Source organism: Populus nigra, chromosome 8 (assembly GCF_951802175.1).
Source record: "Populus nigra chromosome 8, ddPopNigr1.1, whole genome shotgun sequence".
Taxonomy (NCBI): Eukaryota; Viridiplantae; Streptophyta; class Magnoliopsida; order Malpighiales; family Salicaceae; genus Populus; species Populus nigra.
The window spans coordinates 4,032,188-4,049,268 of record NC_084859.1 but is presented as its reverse complement, the minus strand read 5'-3'; positions in this window follow the sequence as shown (position 1 = coordinate 4,049,268).

Sequence of the window (17,081 nt, the reverse complement as noted above, 5' to 3'; positions counted from 1 at the left end):
AAAAAGAAAAAGAAGCCTCTTAACAATATGGTTCATAGCATGGAATGGCATTCGTTCTGTTAATAATCGTGTAATTGATATTTGTGTCTAAACTATGTTTAATAAATGCACCATAAACTCCTAATTGTTTAGCCCTTTATACATCACATGTAAAAAAAAAAAAATAGACATTTAACTTCATGGGAGTTAAAAAATATGAATTTGAGACCTCATAAATTTTATACTCTGGTTTTTACCATGAGCTATCCTATTGATTTATAGTATGAAATGTTAATTGATGATATTATTGTTTCAATTTTAATTTATAGTTTGTCAAGATATCATCCATATAGTAATTTAATTTTGATTCATATTTTATCAAGATCTCATCCATATAGTAATTTAATAGATCTAAAAACTAAGATGGCCAAATGTAAATAGAGATAGAAAACTTCTTTTTATCGTCGAAAAATATGGAGAATCTGTGTATTCAACGTTTTTATTTTGTTGGAATAATATTAAAAAAACAAAATTCAACTAAGTAAATCAATCTTGTCTTTTTTACAGCAATCAATTCAATTCAATTCAATTCAACTCCATTCTGTCACCATGCAAGACAAAAGTCCCAAATTTCGAGTTTTAAAACAACAAAACAGAGGGCATTAATTTATATAGAAATCGAAATAATTAATTAGAAGTCGTATAAAACAAAATAAAAATAATAAAAATAGTACTACTAAGTCTATGGATTTAACCTCATATATAATTTATTCCTAAAGAAAGACGTAATAATCAAATGATTCGGAGGTTCGAAAGCTGGTGGTCGGAAGACAGGATCCCTGGCACACGCCACGAAGTTGACACCACCCTTTATCTGACAAATATATCTCTTGCAAAGACGTTTGCTAATTAAGTAATGCTTTAAAAGGCGTGGGGAAACTACTGTAGCTTCCCCACGCCTTTCCCTTATTAATATATTATATTATTATTATTATTATATTATTATATTATAGAATTATTTTTTTTAATGAATTTTTGTTGTTTGATTTAGTTTGTTAATGTTAATTTTTTTTTATTATCAGATTTTTATGATACGGATCTCGGGTTTGATGGGTTAACCTGGTTTGACGAGTTAACCCGGATTTTTTTTTCCATTAATTTTTTTCGTTTAATTTAGTTTGTTAATATTTAATTTTTTTTTATTTAATTATCAGACTTTCATGACACGTATCCTGGATTTGATGAGTTAACCCAGTTAATTCTGGGTAAACCTGTCAATTTTTTTTTTCTATTTAGTTATCAAACTTTCATGAAAATCCCAGGTTTTACGGGTTAACCTGATTTGAAGGGTTAACCCAATTAATTCAGATTTTTTTTCGTTTTTCTTCCTTTGTTTTTATTTTTATTTTTAATTAATCTATTTAATTATCACACTTTTACGACATGACTTTATAGCCAAACCCACATCCAATATTTTTGGGTCCGGTGTTGCAGTCAGGTTCACTTAAACTTGGGTCATGCAAGTTTAATGTTATTATAAATATTACTTTTAAGTCAAGCGTTGCAGCCAAACCCAAAACTCTTGGGTATAGCTTTGCAAAAAAACCTAACACTTTTAAATTTTAGTTTTTTTTATATTTTTTATGGAAAAAAAGACCCGTAGCATCGCGCGGGTCATGTAACTAGTTGCTAATTAAGATGTGTGACTTTTTTTTATCTAGTTATTTTTTAAATTATTTTTTATTTAAAAATATATTAAAATAATATTTTTTTATTTTTTAAAATTAATTTTAACATTAATGTGTTAAAATAATATAAAAATATCAAAAAATATTAATTTAAAATAAATAAAAAAATAAAATTTTTTATCTTTTTTTTCATAAGTACTTTTAAAATACAAAAACAAATAGGTAGGTTCTATCTAATTATTTTTCTATGCTTTGGAGGTAAAAGAAAATCTTTTTTTTATTTAAAAAATAAATTCTAATTTTTATCTTTATCTTTCTTTTTTCCCAGATGGCCCCAGTTATTAATGAACATCTTAAATATAGTTTTATATTTAATTTAATCTAGTCCAACACCTGAAAAACAAATATAATTTTGGAGTACATTAAAAGGGTTTTTTTTGTTCAGACAACTACTTAAAAAACTACAAACAATTTGCATTACGCTATAATGATAATTGATATGGTAAAAATTATAGGCATTTGCTTTTGTTATTTAAACAAATGAAATTAATTTAGGAATTCAATTATTTAATATAAATAAATGATATAGGATTGGCATTTGTCCTAATTTTCATGGATGCTTGCTTGAATAATGATTATTTTTGTCATAACCCGTTTTAAAGTTTTCTTCCAAAATTTACCTTTTTTCTTTTAAAAATAAAAAATAAAAAATAAAAAATAAAAAAATAACAACAAAAAAAACTAGCAACTTGACAAAAATAGGTTGAGAAGGGTTTCAAATATATAGAAACATCAAACTGGAGTTTTGGAAAAAATTAATAGCCTAATTATACCTTATTGTACCTTAGATTGACGAGATAATGCAATTTTAAGGTTAAATTATATGATTATTGAACAAATTCGCATAAAAATTAAATCCAAGCACTTAATTAGATTTTTAATAGTTCAATTTAATTTAATCATGGGCCAAATTAAAAATTTAATTATATTTAAGGATTAATTTGGGTCAAATAAAATGTTTAATTATTTGCAACGACTTAATTATACTTTTAACGGATCAAGTTAATTTTATTAGCAACTTAATTGGTGAAAAATTAAGTTTAGAAGCTCAATTTAAGCTTAATTAAGAAGATTGAAATTTTAAAAGATTAAATTTAATTTTTATAAAGTCAATTGATTGAAATCGTGAATAAAATTGCAAGAAAATCAATGTTTAGGTTTAATTAAGGGTCAAATTAAAGAAACTCACAACCAATGATCTTTTTGAAAAAGACGCTAAACATCAAGGACTTAATTTGGTTGAAAACTAGGGTAAATTTGAAGCAAATTGAAAGTTAAATAGTCAATTAAAGATCAATTTGTATAAATCCAAAATCAAGGATCAAAATAAAAAGGCATTGAACTTCAGGGTTGATATTTAAGTTTGGCAAGGGTAAAATCGCATAAAATTAAAAGTTTGAAATCAATTAGGGATGTAATTAAAATAAATCAAAAGACAAAGGGTTAAATTGAATTTTATTCAAAATTTTAATTAAAACCTTAAGGGTGTCAAAACAACGTCGTTTTATTTAAATACAATGGTGCATTTTGATGAAAATAGTTTGTTTTGGTACAAAATGACGCCATTTTGACTAACACAAAATAAAAAAAGGGGTGCTGGACACTTGTTGTTTGGACATTGTTCATCATCTTCAACCTTTTATACCCGAAAAGCTGCTCAAGTGATTACTTTTCAAGGACTTTTAATGCCTTATCTCTCCACTAAACAGGACAAACAAGACACCACTCTTATGACCAAACACCGTACTACACTGTAGTGTAATTATTGTTGAATGGTCGCATCTGTAGCTGCCGCGGCGCCGCCCCAAAGAGGCTGACCCAATCAACCTTCGTAGCTAAATTTCACAGCTTGTGATGATGACTTTTGGTCAACGGTTAGGATCCTTCCCATTCAAATCAAGGACCAAGATTTATTACTAGATATTCCTCTTTCATCCTTTATAAATAAAGGTAAATTTTGTTAGAGTGAAAATGTAGCAAAAAACCATCATTTATTCCATTTTTAGCCGTCCCTCTCAGCTCAACCTCCCCACATCTCCTCTTCATCACCAAACCATTTCCCTGCCACTCTTGCCTTCACCAACACTAGCCTCCTACACCAACAACCATGCATCTCCTTCACCAACAACCATCTCCACCGTGATAAACACCATTGAAAGAATGAAAGAAAAAACCGTGACAACCCTTGATCTTTTCTTCTCCATTTTTTGCTAAAATGAAAACATTACCATCTTCCTCTCGACTGACCTAACAGCTCGAAACCAACAAGTCATAAACATGACTCAGTAGCTTCCCTCAATAGCTTTATTAACAACAGCTTGTCTTTCTAGTAGTCGCAGACGACAACAATAAGGATAACCATTGTGAGCAGCATCGAACTCTACCAGCATCTCCACCATCCTTATATCAGACCTCCTAGTAATGACACTTCTTAAGCCAGGTAATCGTCTTCATCGTCTTTTTTCTTTTCTTTTCTTTTCTTCTGTGTGTAAACACGCAGAACGTGAATTATAATTCACTTCCTACATGTTTACTACACAACTTAGTCACTGGGCTGAGCCAGTGACTAAGTTGTATAGGCTGGAACTTCAGCCCAACCCGTATGGAATTATAGGAAACATAATTAGGTGGGGAGTAGCGGATTGCCTCATGATTTTTAGTCGAGGTTCAGATTCATGAATTATTGTTGCGATGTCGCGGTCGCACAAATTAATTACCCTAGCTTCAAACACAACACACAAGATAGTATAGAGCAAGCAAGGGGTCGATCCCACGAGGAAGATTCAAGTCAGATTTTTATGCTAGATGATATGCAATTTTGGGGGGGGGGGGTTGGACGTTATCTAGGCTAAAGCAAAAGAAAACAGAAAACTATCAAACTAAATTTAATAAAATCAGAAAATTATCAAGAGAACAAACCTTGGTCACAAGCACACATCCACCTACAGAAATCAGAACTGATCATGGAAACGAAACATCAATTTATATTCTGAATATTTATCTCTTCTTAACATTGGTTAGTTAACGGATCCGCCGTATAACTAGCCCTAACCATCAAACAACCACAGTGTCCGCATTAGTAATTTAATTCAATGGCAGCCTTAAGAACTAGATAAGTTGATTAATCAAGAAAACATAACTGTCCGCAGTCTATGTTTGATTTGATTGAATGTTCTCCCTAAGATTAATAACGTAGATCCGCCACAATTATTAAACTCAGTTGCTTCACAAGTTCATATACCACAACTCCGGTTTTGATATCAAACTTAACAATAGATTGTCTACAATAATAACTTAGAGTCCGCTCTAGCAATTAAAATAAACAATCATAGGAAAAATAAGCATAGGAGAACAAACATATTCATCATATAAACTGAAAAGAAAAGGTAAAATAAATCTCACAGTTCTTGAAATCCGAAGGTTTCCGTGTCCTTGCAACCAAGAAAAAGTGTTTAGCCTTGCATGTTTGTTGAACAACTAATCAAAAAGAAGAAAGAATGCATAATTTCGGGTTTCTTAGAGGAAGGGGGCGTTTTTCTCTCCTTGGCTGGCTGCTCCCCTTCTCTTCTCTCATTCTTTTTATATCCTAGGAAACCCTAGGTCTCTATTTTACAAAATAGTCCTCCATTAAGTAGACTGTTTACATTTAAGTACTTCAATAACTATTTTCCTAAAAAGGAGAAATAGCCTTGCATGAAATCTTCAAGCTTTGATTTAGAGGAGCTAAATTGCTGAAATAAAAACTTGGATATCGGTTTAAATGCTTCGGAATGTCATTTGGACTCGTTTCTTCACGAAACCTGTTTGCTGGCAGAATTCAGATGTCATCTTTGAAAAATAATATCTCCCTCATATGACATCGTTTTTGGCTGCAATTTTGAGCGTTTATATAACTTTGAGTCATGAATCCAAAACAATTGAGTTTGCATCAATTGGACTTCTGTAGCTCCAGATATTCAAGTTGGAATGGCCAAAGGTCAACACTGGCAGATTGCGAGATTTGACTTTGAAGGCTGCGATTTCCATGCTCTTCCTTATTTTATTTTCTTGCCTTAGATGTCCAGAAAGGTATGGATGTTAACTTTTTAATTCCACTGGAATCACTTCATTTCAACCTCTAGAGCTCACGCTCTGCACAAAACATCGACTGAAGGTCAAATCTGCCAATTATCTCTAATTTACTCCTTTTTGCATCTTTCATCCAAAAGTGCCTTCAAAACATAAAACAAAGAATATCAAGGCATTTTATATATAAAACATAGGCAAAACACTAGTTAAATGTGGGTGAAACTATTGAATAATATGGTTGCATCAAATACCCCCACACTTACCTCTTGCTCGTCCTCGAGAAAGGATAGGTAAAACCAAATGGAAGTTAAATTAAATGAAATCACTATGACTAATCTTCTAATCTCCCATCAATATCCAAGAATATATGCATTATAAACAAGAACACAATTAAGAAGGATAAAGAGTATAAATTTTCATGAATTTATTTACATGCAAACTTCAAAACTTAATTAATCGTCGGGATTTAAATGAAATCTATGCCATGCCAAAGTGATAGGTCCTCTCATTGATATACACTCCAACACTCACGTGTTTAGGGCTTATGTGTTTAAATCTCTCAAATTCAATCAATGAATATGTTCTACTATAAGCTTGCTCTTCAATCTCATCTCCATTAATAACATATTACAAACAATGCATGAATCAAAAGGTCTTATTTTCTGGTTGTAATGGGGCTAAGGTAAAGGTGAGGTAAAAGAGAGTAAAAGAAAAAGGTTCAAACCAAAGAAAGTAGAGCATTCTGAAAAATGATATTTCAAACAAGATATTCCATCGAAGCACATAAATTTTCCATCTTTAATCACCAATGCTTAACTTCTTTTGATTTCAAGCTTTTTCAATATAAAATCTTAAGAACATAAAGGAACACTTTTTTCTTTTTCTTTTTCTTTTTTCTGTTTTTTTTTTTTTTTTTTTTACCTTTGGCAACTTTGCCCATCTTTTCATCAAACATCACTTCTTCTTTCTTTTCACATAATTTCCAACCATAATTCCATGAAATATCACTAGTATATGCTCTACTAATCCTTGGCCAAGGGAAAAGGAAAACATATATAAAGTTAAGGCTTATACATGGATAAAGCAAAGAAAAGATAAACAAGCTCAAAAGGGGTTTACTAAGGATAATATGCTTTAGGTTGGCTTTTTGGCTCAAATGGTTAAAATTCCTAATGCCTTTATCATCTTCATGTATGTATGTAATATGAATGTAATCTCAACAAGATATGAAGCAAGTTCTAAAGATACATATCATTGAAAGAAGGCACAATCAAAGAATATAATGTTGAAGGCTCAAAAGCTTGCATTGGTATAACACTATAAAGTCAACTTGGCCAAGGGAAAAGGAAAACATATATAAAGTTAAGGCTTATACATGGATAAAGCAAAGAAAAGATAAACAAGCTCAAAAGGGGTTTACTAAGGATAATATGCTTTAGGTTGGCTTTTTGGCTCAAATGGTTAAAATTCCTAATGCCTTTATCATCTTCATGTATGTATGTAATATGAATGTAATCTCAACAAGATATGAAGCAAGTTCTAAAGATACATATCATTGAAAGAAGGCACAATCAAAGAATATAATGTTGAAGGCTCAAAAGCTTGCATTGGTATAACACTATAAAGTCAACATGGCATATTCTCAAAGTCAATCCCTAAACCAATTAAACCTTAAAACTTGCATGCACACTCCTTCATTCGATTTATATCTTCATCTATCTCAACTAATTCTCATACATAATACTCATATTCTCAAAAACCAATGGGAGTTCAAAAGATCAAACATAATTTTTTTTTATTTTGAAAAATAACAAAGAAAACCAAAATTAGAAAACCAACATTCTCCCAATACCCCCACACTTAAAACATAACATTGTCTTCAATGTTAAAATAAAAGAAAAGGAATATTGGAGAATGACAAAAATAAAGTAAAATGCGAAAAATAAAAGACAAGGGAAAAAGAAAGCAAATCTGTTTTTTTTTTTGTGCTGGGTTGCCTCCCAGTAAGCGCTTTTGTTTTATGTCATTGGCTCGACATGTTGCATGCTTATTCTTCATAGTCACTTGCATCACACATTATCTCAAAAGGCTCATCCCAATTTGGTGGTTGGATGATAGGGGCATATGTGACACGCCTCTTAAGCTCATCATGGGCATCTTTACATGCTTGATCAAACACAAAATCCACTTCTTTGGCTAATAGTTTGCACAAGGGTGCTGTAATCTTTGAGAAATCTTTAATAAAGCGTCGATAGAAACCTGCATGGCCAAGAAAAGAACGAATTTCCCTCACGCAGGAGGGGTAAGGCAATGATGAAATAACGTCTATTTTAGCTTTATCAACCTCTAATCCACGTGAAGACACAACATGCCCAAGAACTATTCCTTGTTCTACCATAAAATAACACTTCTCATAGTTTAAGACAAGGTTAGTTTCAATGCACCTTTTCAAGATCAAAGATAAATTTTCTAGACATTTATCAAAAGAATCACCATACACCGTGAAATCATCCATGAAAACCTCAATTATTCTTTCAACATAGTCAGAAAAAATACTCATCATGCATCTTTGAAAAGTTGCAGGTGCATTACAGAGACCAAAGGGCATTCTCCTATATGCATATGTACCAAATGGACATGTAAATGTAGTCTTTTCTTGATCCTCAGGATTAATAACAATCTGATTGTATCCACTATATCCATCAAGAAAGCAATAAAAAGACTTACCTGCTAGGCGTTCAAGTATTTGATCCATGAATGGTAATGGAAAATGATCTTTGCGTGTAGCAAGATTTAGCTTTCTGTAATCAACACACATTCTCCATCCACTCGAGATGCGAGTAGGAATGAGCTCATCATTTTTGTTTTTCACCAACGTGATTCCGGTCTTTTTAGGCACCACATGGATTGGCGCAACCCATTTACTGTCCGTGATGGGATAAATGACTCCTGCATCTAACAGTTTTAAAATTTCAGCTTTCACTACCTCCATCATAGGCGGGTTCAACCTCCTTTGCATTTCCCTTGTTGGTTTCACATTGTCCTCCAATAGTATGTGATGCATACACATTGAGGGACTAATGCCCTTGATGTCAGCTAAAGTCCATCCAATGGCCGTCTTGTGATCACATAACAATTTCACAAGTTTTTCCTCTTGCGTATTTGTCAAACCTGATGCTATAATAACGGGAAGTGTATTGTTGTCGCCAATGAATACATACTTCAAATTATCGGGCAAAGGTTTCAATTCTAACTCGGGTGCCTGTAAAATAGATGGCAAAAGCTTTTTATGTGAGAGTACTAAATCAACAAAGACATTACCATGGGGAACAGTTTGCAATGATTGCAAAGCCAATGCTGATTCGTGCACGTTTTGGGGAACACATATGTGCCTCTCCATCTCTTCTATCTCGGTAAAATCATAGCCATAGCTCAAAGCTACGCTTAATCCATCCTCACAATCAAAATCAAAAACTTGCTGCACACACTTATCAACTTGGTCATAGCATGTGATAGAATAAACATTGCTATAAGGATATTTCATTGCATCATGAAAATTAAATTCAATCTTTTCATCTCCTACTTCCATAGACAAAGTATCCTTACCACAATCTATCCTTGTATTGGCAGTTTTCAAGAATGGTCTCCCAAACAATATAGGAGTGCTGTTTGATGAATCACAAGAATCATGTTCCATATCAAGAATATAAAAGTCGCATGGAATGACCAAACTATCAATCTTAACTAGGACATCTTCTATCACACCAAGTGGGTAAACAAAACTACGATCCGCAAGTTGTATTACAATGCTAGTTTTATTCAAAGGCTCAAGACTAAGAGAATCATAAACATGTTTGGGCATAACACTAATGGATGCACCTAAATCGCATAAAGCTCTTTTAAAACTAGCATTACCAATAACACATGGGATAGTAAACGCACCTGGGTCTTTTTGTTTCAAAGGCAGATTCTTTTGAACAACGGCAGATACAACTTCACCCATACTTACCGTTTCATGACCTTTCAGTTTGAAAGCTCTCTTAGTAGTACACAACTCCTTCAAGAATTTTGCATACTTGGGAATTTGCTTGATAGCATCAAGCAAAGGAATGTTGAGTTCTACTTTCTTGAAAACCTCTAAAATCTCTTTTTCTTTGTCCTCTTTCTTTGACCTAGAAGAACTCACAGGAAAGGGTGGAATTGTTTTAAAACTGGAAGTCATTGATTGAGGACTTACCTTTAGAGTGTTGGTCGTGGTTTCAATTTGTGAAGGAGAAGGATGTTTCTTTTTTGTACTCAATTCAGTTTCTATCTCTTCTTCTTCCTCCATCTCAATTTGTTTCGACCTTTTCTCTTCAAGTTCTTTCCCACTTCGCAGCATGATCGCACTAACATTCTCTTTTGGATTCAATGCTTGGGAGGGCAATTTTCCATTCATTTGTGCTTCCAATTTCCCCACACTTGAAGCTACTTGCCCCATTTGCTTCTCCAAGTTGTGAATACTTGACCTTGTTTCCTGTTGAAAAGACATGACATTTTGTTGCAAGGTCACAGTGTTAGAAGCCAAAGTTTTCATCATCTCACGAAGATCATCACTGGATGACGACCCCATAACATTGGAGTTTGTGAATGAAGGGGGTTGTCTTGCTTGATAATTCTGTTGGGGCTGAAATCCATGGGGATGGAATTGTCGGCCTTGATTGCCTTGTTGAGGCTGGTTCCCATACCGTAGGTTGGGATGATCTCTTTATCCAGGATTGTACGTGTGGGAAAAAGGATCATACTTACGCTGAGGTTGTCCATTGAATGCTCCATCAACTGCATTAGCTTGTTCAATGTAATCTTCTTGCATTGTTGGGCACATATCTGAAGCATGTCCTTGTAAGGAGCATATGCTACAAACTTTCACCTGCTGTACATTGCCACAAGCCAAAGAACGCACAAGAGAAGTAAGATCATTAACTTTATTCTCAAGGTTAGAAATACTTATCTCATTTACTCGTTTATTTGCAAAGTCTCCACGAGTGCCAAACTGTTTCGAGTTGGCTGCCATGTTTGAGATCAATTGGCGTGCAGCCTCGGGTGTCTTATCTACCAATGCCCCTCCACTTGCAGCATCAATGATACTACGGTCAGTAGGCATCAATCCTTCATAGAAATATTGAATGAGCAGCTGATCGGGTATTTGATGATGAGGGCATTGAATGCACAGTTGCTCAAATCTTTCCCAATACTCGGAAAGTGTCTCTCCATGAGATTGTCGAATCCCACATATTTCTTTCCTTATGTTGGCAACTCGAGATGCTGGGAAATACTTCTCAAGGAAGATCTTCTTCATGCCATTCCACGTTCCAATTGAACCTGGGAGAATGGAGAAAAGCCATACCTTTGCTGCCCCTTTTAAAGAGAAAGGGAAAGCTTTCAACTTAACCTGTTCTTCATCAACTCCATTCGGTTTCATGCCAACGCACACCATATGGAATTCCTTGAGATGAGTATGAGGATCTTCTCCTGCAAGACCATTGAAAGTTGGTAGCAAATGTATAAAACCAGATTTGAGCTCAAAGTTTACATTATTGTCGATGTTTATGCACAATGGCTGATTTTCCACGTTAGGAGCAGCAAGCTCCTTGAGTGTTTGTTGTCGTGCAACAGCCATGGTGTTAAGGCGAGCTTCCTTTCGTAACCTGTGTAAAGTTTTTTCTATTTCGAGATCCAAATGCACTTGAATTTGATTAGTAGAACGGGTTACTAGCATAAATCATCAAGAAAATTCAAAATAAACCAACCACACAAGAGATCGAAAACAATGCAAATTGTACGAAAATCCTACGGTAGAAAACAAAAACTGCCTAAAAACCCTAGAAAACAGCGGAATTTAGCCTCGATAGGGTGGGGCTAGTGGCTTACCACTAGTCCTGTTTAGAACGTCGTTTCCCTTCAGGAAACAAATGGCCGATACCTAATTCCACCAAAAAATCTGTTTTGAACAGTACCGCTGCCGTAATGAACAGTACCGCAGCAAACAAAAATTCTGTTTTTTTTTTCAGAAAAAGAAATAACAATCACAGCAAATAAAAATAATACCACAAGAATCAACTAAAATTACTTCCCCGGCAATGGCGCCAAAATTTGTTGCGATGTCGCGGTCGCACAAATTAATTACCCTAGCTTCAAACACAACACACAAGATAGTATAGAGCAAGCAAGGGGTCGATCCCACGAGGAAGATTCAAGTCAGATTTTTATGCTAGATGATATGCAATTTCGGGGGGGGGGGTTGGACGTTATCTAGGCTAAAGCAAAAGAAAACAGAAAACTATGAAACTAAATTTAATAAAATTAGAAAATTATCAAGAGAACAAACCTTGGTCACAAGCACACATCCACCTACAGAAATCAGAACTGATCATGGAAACGAAACATCAATTTATATTCTGAATATTTATCTCTTCTTAACATTGGTTAGTTAACGGATCCGCCGTATAACTAGCCCTAACCATCAAACAACCACAGTGTCCGCACTAGTAATTTAATTCAATGGCAGCCTTAAGAACTAGATAAGTTGATTAATCAAGAAAACATAACTGTCCGCAGTCTATGTTTGATTTGATTGAATGTTCTCCCTAAGATTAATAACGTAGATCCGCCACAATTATTAAACTCAGTTGCTTCACAAGTTCATATACCACAACTCCGGTTTTGATATCAAACTTAACAATAGATTGTCTACAATAATAACTTAGAGTCCGCTCTAGCAATTAAAATAAACAATCATAGGAAAAATAAGCATAGGAGAACAAACATATTCATCATATAAACTGAAAAGAAAAGGTAAAATAAATCTCACAGTTCTTGAAATCCGAAGGTTTCCGTGTCCTTGCAACCAAGAAAAAGTGTTTAGCCTTGCATGTTTGTTGAACAACTAATCAAAAAGAAGAAAGAATGCATAATTTCGGGTTTCTTAGAGGAAGGGGGCGTTTTTCTCTCCTTGGCTGGCTGCTCCCCTTCTCTTCTCTCATTCTTTTTATATCCTAGGAAACCCTAGGTCTCTATTTTACAAAATAGTCCTCCATTAAGTAGACTGTTTACATTTAAGTACTTCAATAACTATTTTCCTAAAAAGGAGAAATAGCCTTGCATGAAATCTTCAAGCTTTGATTTAGAGGAGCTAAATTGCTGAAATAAAAACTTGGATATCGGTTTAAATGCTTCGGAATGTCATTTGGACTCGTTTCTTCACGAAACCTGTTTGCTGGCAGAATTCAGATGTCATCTTTGAAAAATCATATCTCCCTCATATGACATCGTTTTTGGCTGCAATTTTGAGCGTTTATATAACTTTGAGTCATGAATCCAACAAAATTGAGTTTGCATCAATTGGACTTCTGTAGCTCCAGATATTCAAGTTGGAATGGCCAAAGGTCAACACTGGCAGATTGCGAGATTTGACTTTGAAGGCTGCGATTTCCATGCTCTTCCTTATTTTATTTTCTTGCCTTAGATGTCCAGAAAGGTATGGATGTTACCTTTTTAATTCCACTGGAATCACTTCATTTCAACCTCTAGAGCTCACGCTCTGCACAAAACATCGACTGAAGGTCAAATCTGCCAATTATCTCCAATTTACTCCTTTTTGCATCTTTCATCCAAAAGTGCCTTCAAAACATAAAACAAAGAATATCAAGGCATTTTATATATAAAACATAGGCAAAACACTAGTTAAATGTGGGTGAAACTATTGAATAATATGGTTGCATCAAATACCCCCACACTTACCTCTTGCTCGTCCTCGAGAAAGGATAGGTAAAACCAAATTGAAGTTAAATTAAATGAAATCACTATGACTAATCTTCTAATCTCCCATCAATATCCAAGAATATATGCATTATAAACAAGAACACAATTAAGAAGGATAAAGAGTATAAATTTTCATGAATTTATTTACATGCAAACTTCAAAACTTAATTAATCGTCGGGATTTAAATGAAATCTATGCCATGCCAAAGTGATAGGTCCTCTCATTGATATACACTCCAACACTCACGTGTTTAGGGCTTATGTGTTTAAATCTCTCAAATTCAATCAATGAATATGTTCTACTATAAGCTTGCTCTTCAATCTCATCTCCATTAATAACATATTACAAACAATGCATGAATCAAAAGGTCTTATTTTCTGGTTGTAATGGGGCTAAGGTAAAGGTGAGGTAAAAGAGAGTAAAAGAAAAAGGTTCAAACCAAAGAAAGTAGAGCATTCTGAAAAATGATATTTCAAACAAGATATTCCATCGAAGCACATAAATTTTCCATCTTTAATCACCAATGCTTAACTTCTTTTGATTTCAAGCTTTTTCAATATAAAATCTTAAGAACATAAAGGAACACTTTTTTCTTTTTCTTTTTCTTTTTTCTGTTTTTTTTTTTTTTTTTTTACCTTTGGCAACTTTGCCCATCTTTTCATCAAACATCACTTCTTCTTTCTTTTCACATAATTTCCAACCATAATTCCATGAAATATCACTAGTATATGCTCTACTAATCCTTGGCCAAGGGAAAAGGAAAACATATATAAAGTTAAGGCTTATACATGGATAAAGCAAAGAAAAGATAAACAAGCTCAAAAGGGGTTTACTAAGGATAATATGCTTTAGGTTGGCTTTTTGGCTCAAATGGTTAAAATTCCTAATGCCTTTATCATCTTCATGTATGTATGTAATATGAATGTAATCTCAACAAGATATGAAGCAAGTTCTAAAGATACATATCATTGAAAGAAGGCACAATCAAAGAATATAATGTTGAAGGCTCAAAAGCTTGCATTGGTATAACACTATAAAGTCAACATGGCATATTCTCAAAGTCAATCCCTAAACCAATTAAACCTTAAAACTTGCATGCACACTCCTTCATTCGATTTATATCTTCATCTATCTCAACTAATTCTCATACATAATACTCATATTCTCAAAAACCAATGGGAGTTCAAAAGATCAAACATAATTTTTTTTTATTTTGAAAAATAACAAAGAAAACCAAAATTAGAAAACCAACATTCTCCCAATACCCCCACACTTAAAACATAACATTGTCTTCAATGTTAAAATAAAAGAAAAGGAATATTGGAGAATGACAAAAATAAAGTAAAATGCGAAAAATAAAAGACAAGGGAAAAAGAAAGCAAATCTGTTTTTTTTTTTGTGCTGGGTTGCCTCCCAGTAAGCGCTTTTGTTTTATGTCATTGGCTCGACATGTTGCATGCTTATTCTTCATAGATTGGTTCAGCTAACTCCGCAGAAGCGGTGAGTTCTGTCGTCCAACCTTCATAGAAAGGTTTCAAGCGATGCCCATTGACCTTGAGTACTTTGTTGGTTTCTAAACTTGTAATTTCAACTGCACCATAAGAAAAAACATTAGAAACAACAAATGGTCCAATCCAACGAGAGCGTAACTTTGTAGGAAAAAGTTTCAAACGCGAATGATAAAGAAGGACTTTGTCTCCAACATTAAACTCTTTTCTTGTAATCATTCGGTCATGGAGACTCTTAGTCTTTTCTTTATAAATCCTTGCATTCTCGTAAGCATCATTTCGAATCTCTTCCAACTCTTGCAATTGCAACTTTCTTGCAATCCCAGCAGCATCATAATCCATGTTACATTTTTTAATGGCCCAAAAAGCTTTGTGTTCAAGCTCCACCGGTAGATGACATGCTTTTCCATAAATCATCCTATAAGGTGACATTCCTATAGGTGATTTGTAAGCAGTCCGATAAGCCCAAAGTGCATCACCTAGTCGTAGACTCCAATCTCGCCGGTTAGGTTGCACTGTCTTCTCCAAAATGGACTTGATTTCTCGATTTGAAATTTCAGCTTGGCCATTCGTTTGAGGATGGTATGCTGTGGAAGTTCGATGAGTCACATGATATTTGCGTAACAATGCTTCCATTGAACGATTGCAAAAATGAGTGCCACGATCACTAATGATAGCTTTAGGGATTCCAAACCTATCAACTATGTGAGTCCTGACAAAATCTAAAACAACCTTAGCATCGTTAGTTCGTGTGGCTTTCGCCTCAATCCATTTGGACACATAATCAACAGCAAGAAGGATATAAAGATTGCCAAAAGAAGAAGGAAATGGACCCATAAAATCAATACCCCAAACATCAAAAATTTCACTCACAAGAATATTTGTTAAAGGCATTTGATTCTTGTGAGTGATATTACCTGTTTTTTGGCATTTTTCACATGATTTGCAAAAATGATATGCATCCTTAAAAATAGAAGGCCAATAAAAACCACTTTCAAGTACCTTGTGGGCCGTTCTTTTTGCTCCAAAATGCCCACCACAAGAATGAGAATGACAAAAGGTAAGAATGGAATGAAATTCATCTTGTGGTACACATCTCCTAACTACTTGATCCACACAAAATTTCCACAGATAAGGAGTATCCCAAAAATAATATTTAGCATCAGCTCGTAACTTGTCTTTTTGGGATGTAGACAAACCTGGAGGGAATTCTTTGGTGACTAAATAGTTCACCAAATCAGCATACCATGATCTTGTAGAGGAATGTAACACATACAACTGCTCATCAGGGAATGTCTCTCTTATTGTTTTGGTTTGTATATCCTCAGTCCTTAGTCGGCTCAAGTGATCAGCCACATGATTTTCGGCACCTTTTTTGTCTTTGATCTCAAGATCAAATTCTTGTAAAAGCAAGATCCACCTAATCAATCTTGGTTTGGACTCTTTTTTCTTCAAAAGATACCTTAAAGCTGCATGATCAGTAAAAACAATGACTTTTGTACCAAGTAGATATGACCTAAATTTTTCAAGAGCAAACACCACTGCAAAAAGTTCCTTCTCAGTTGTATGGTAATTGCATTGTGCACCGTCCAACATGCGGGAAGCATAGGCGATAACATGCAAATTCTTCCCAATTCTTTGCCCAAGGACAGCCCCTACCGCATAGTCACTTGCATCACACATTATCTCAAAAGGCTCATCCCAATTTGGTGGTTGGATGATAGGGGCAGATGTGACACGCCTCTTAAGCTCATCATGGGCATCTTTACATGCTTGATCAAACACAAAATCCACTTCTTTGGCTAATAGTTTGCACAAGGGTGCTGTAATCTTTGAGAAATCTTTAATAAAGCGTCGATAGAAACCTGCATGGCCAAGAAAAGAACGAATTTCCCTCACGCAGGAGGGGTAAGGCAATGATGAAATAACGTCTATTTTAGCTTTATCAACCTCTAATCCACGTGAAGACACAACATG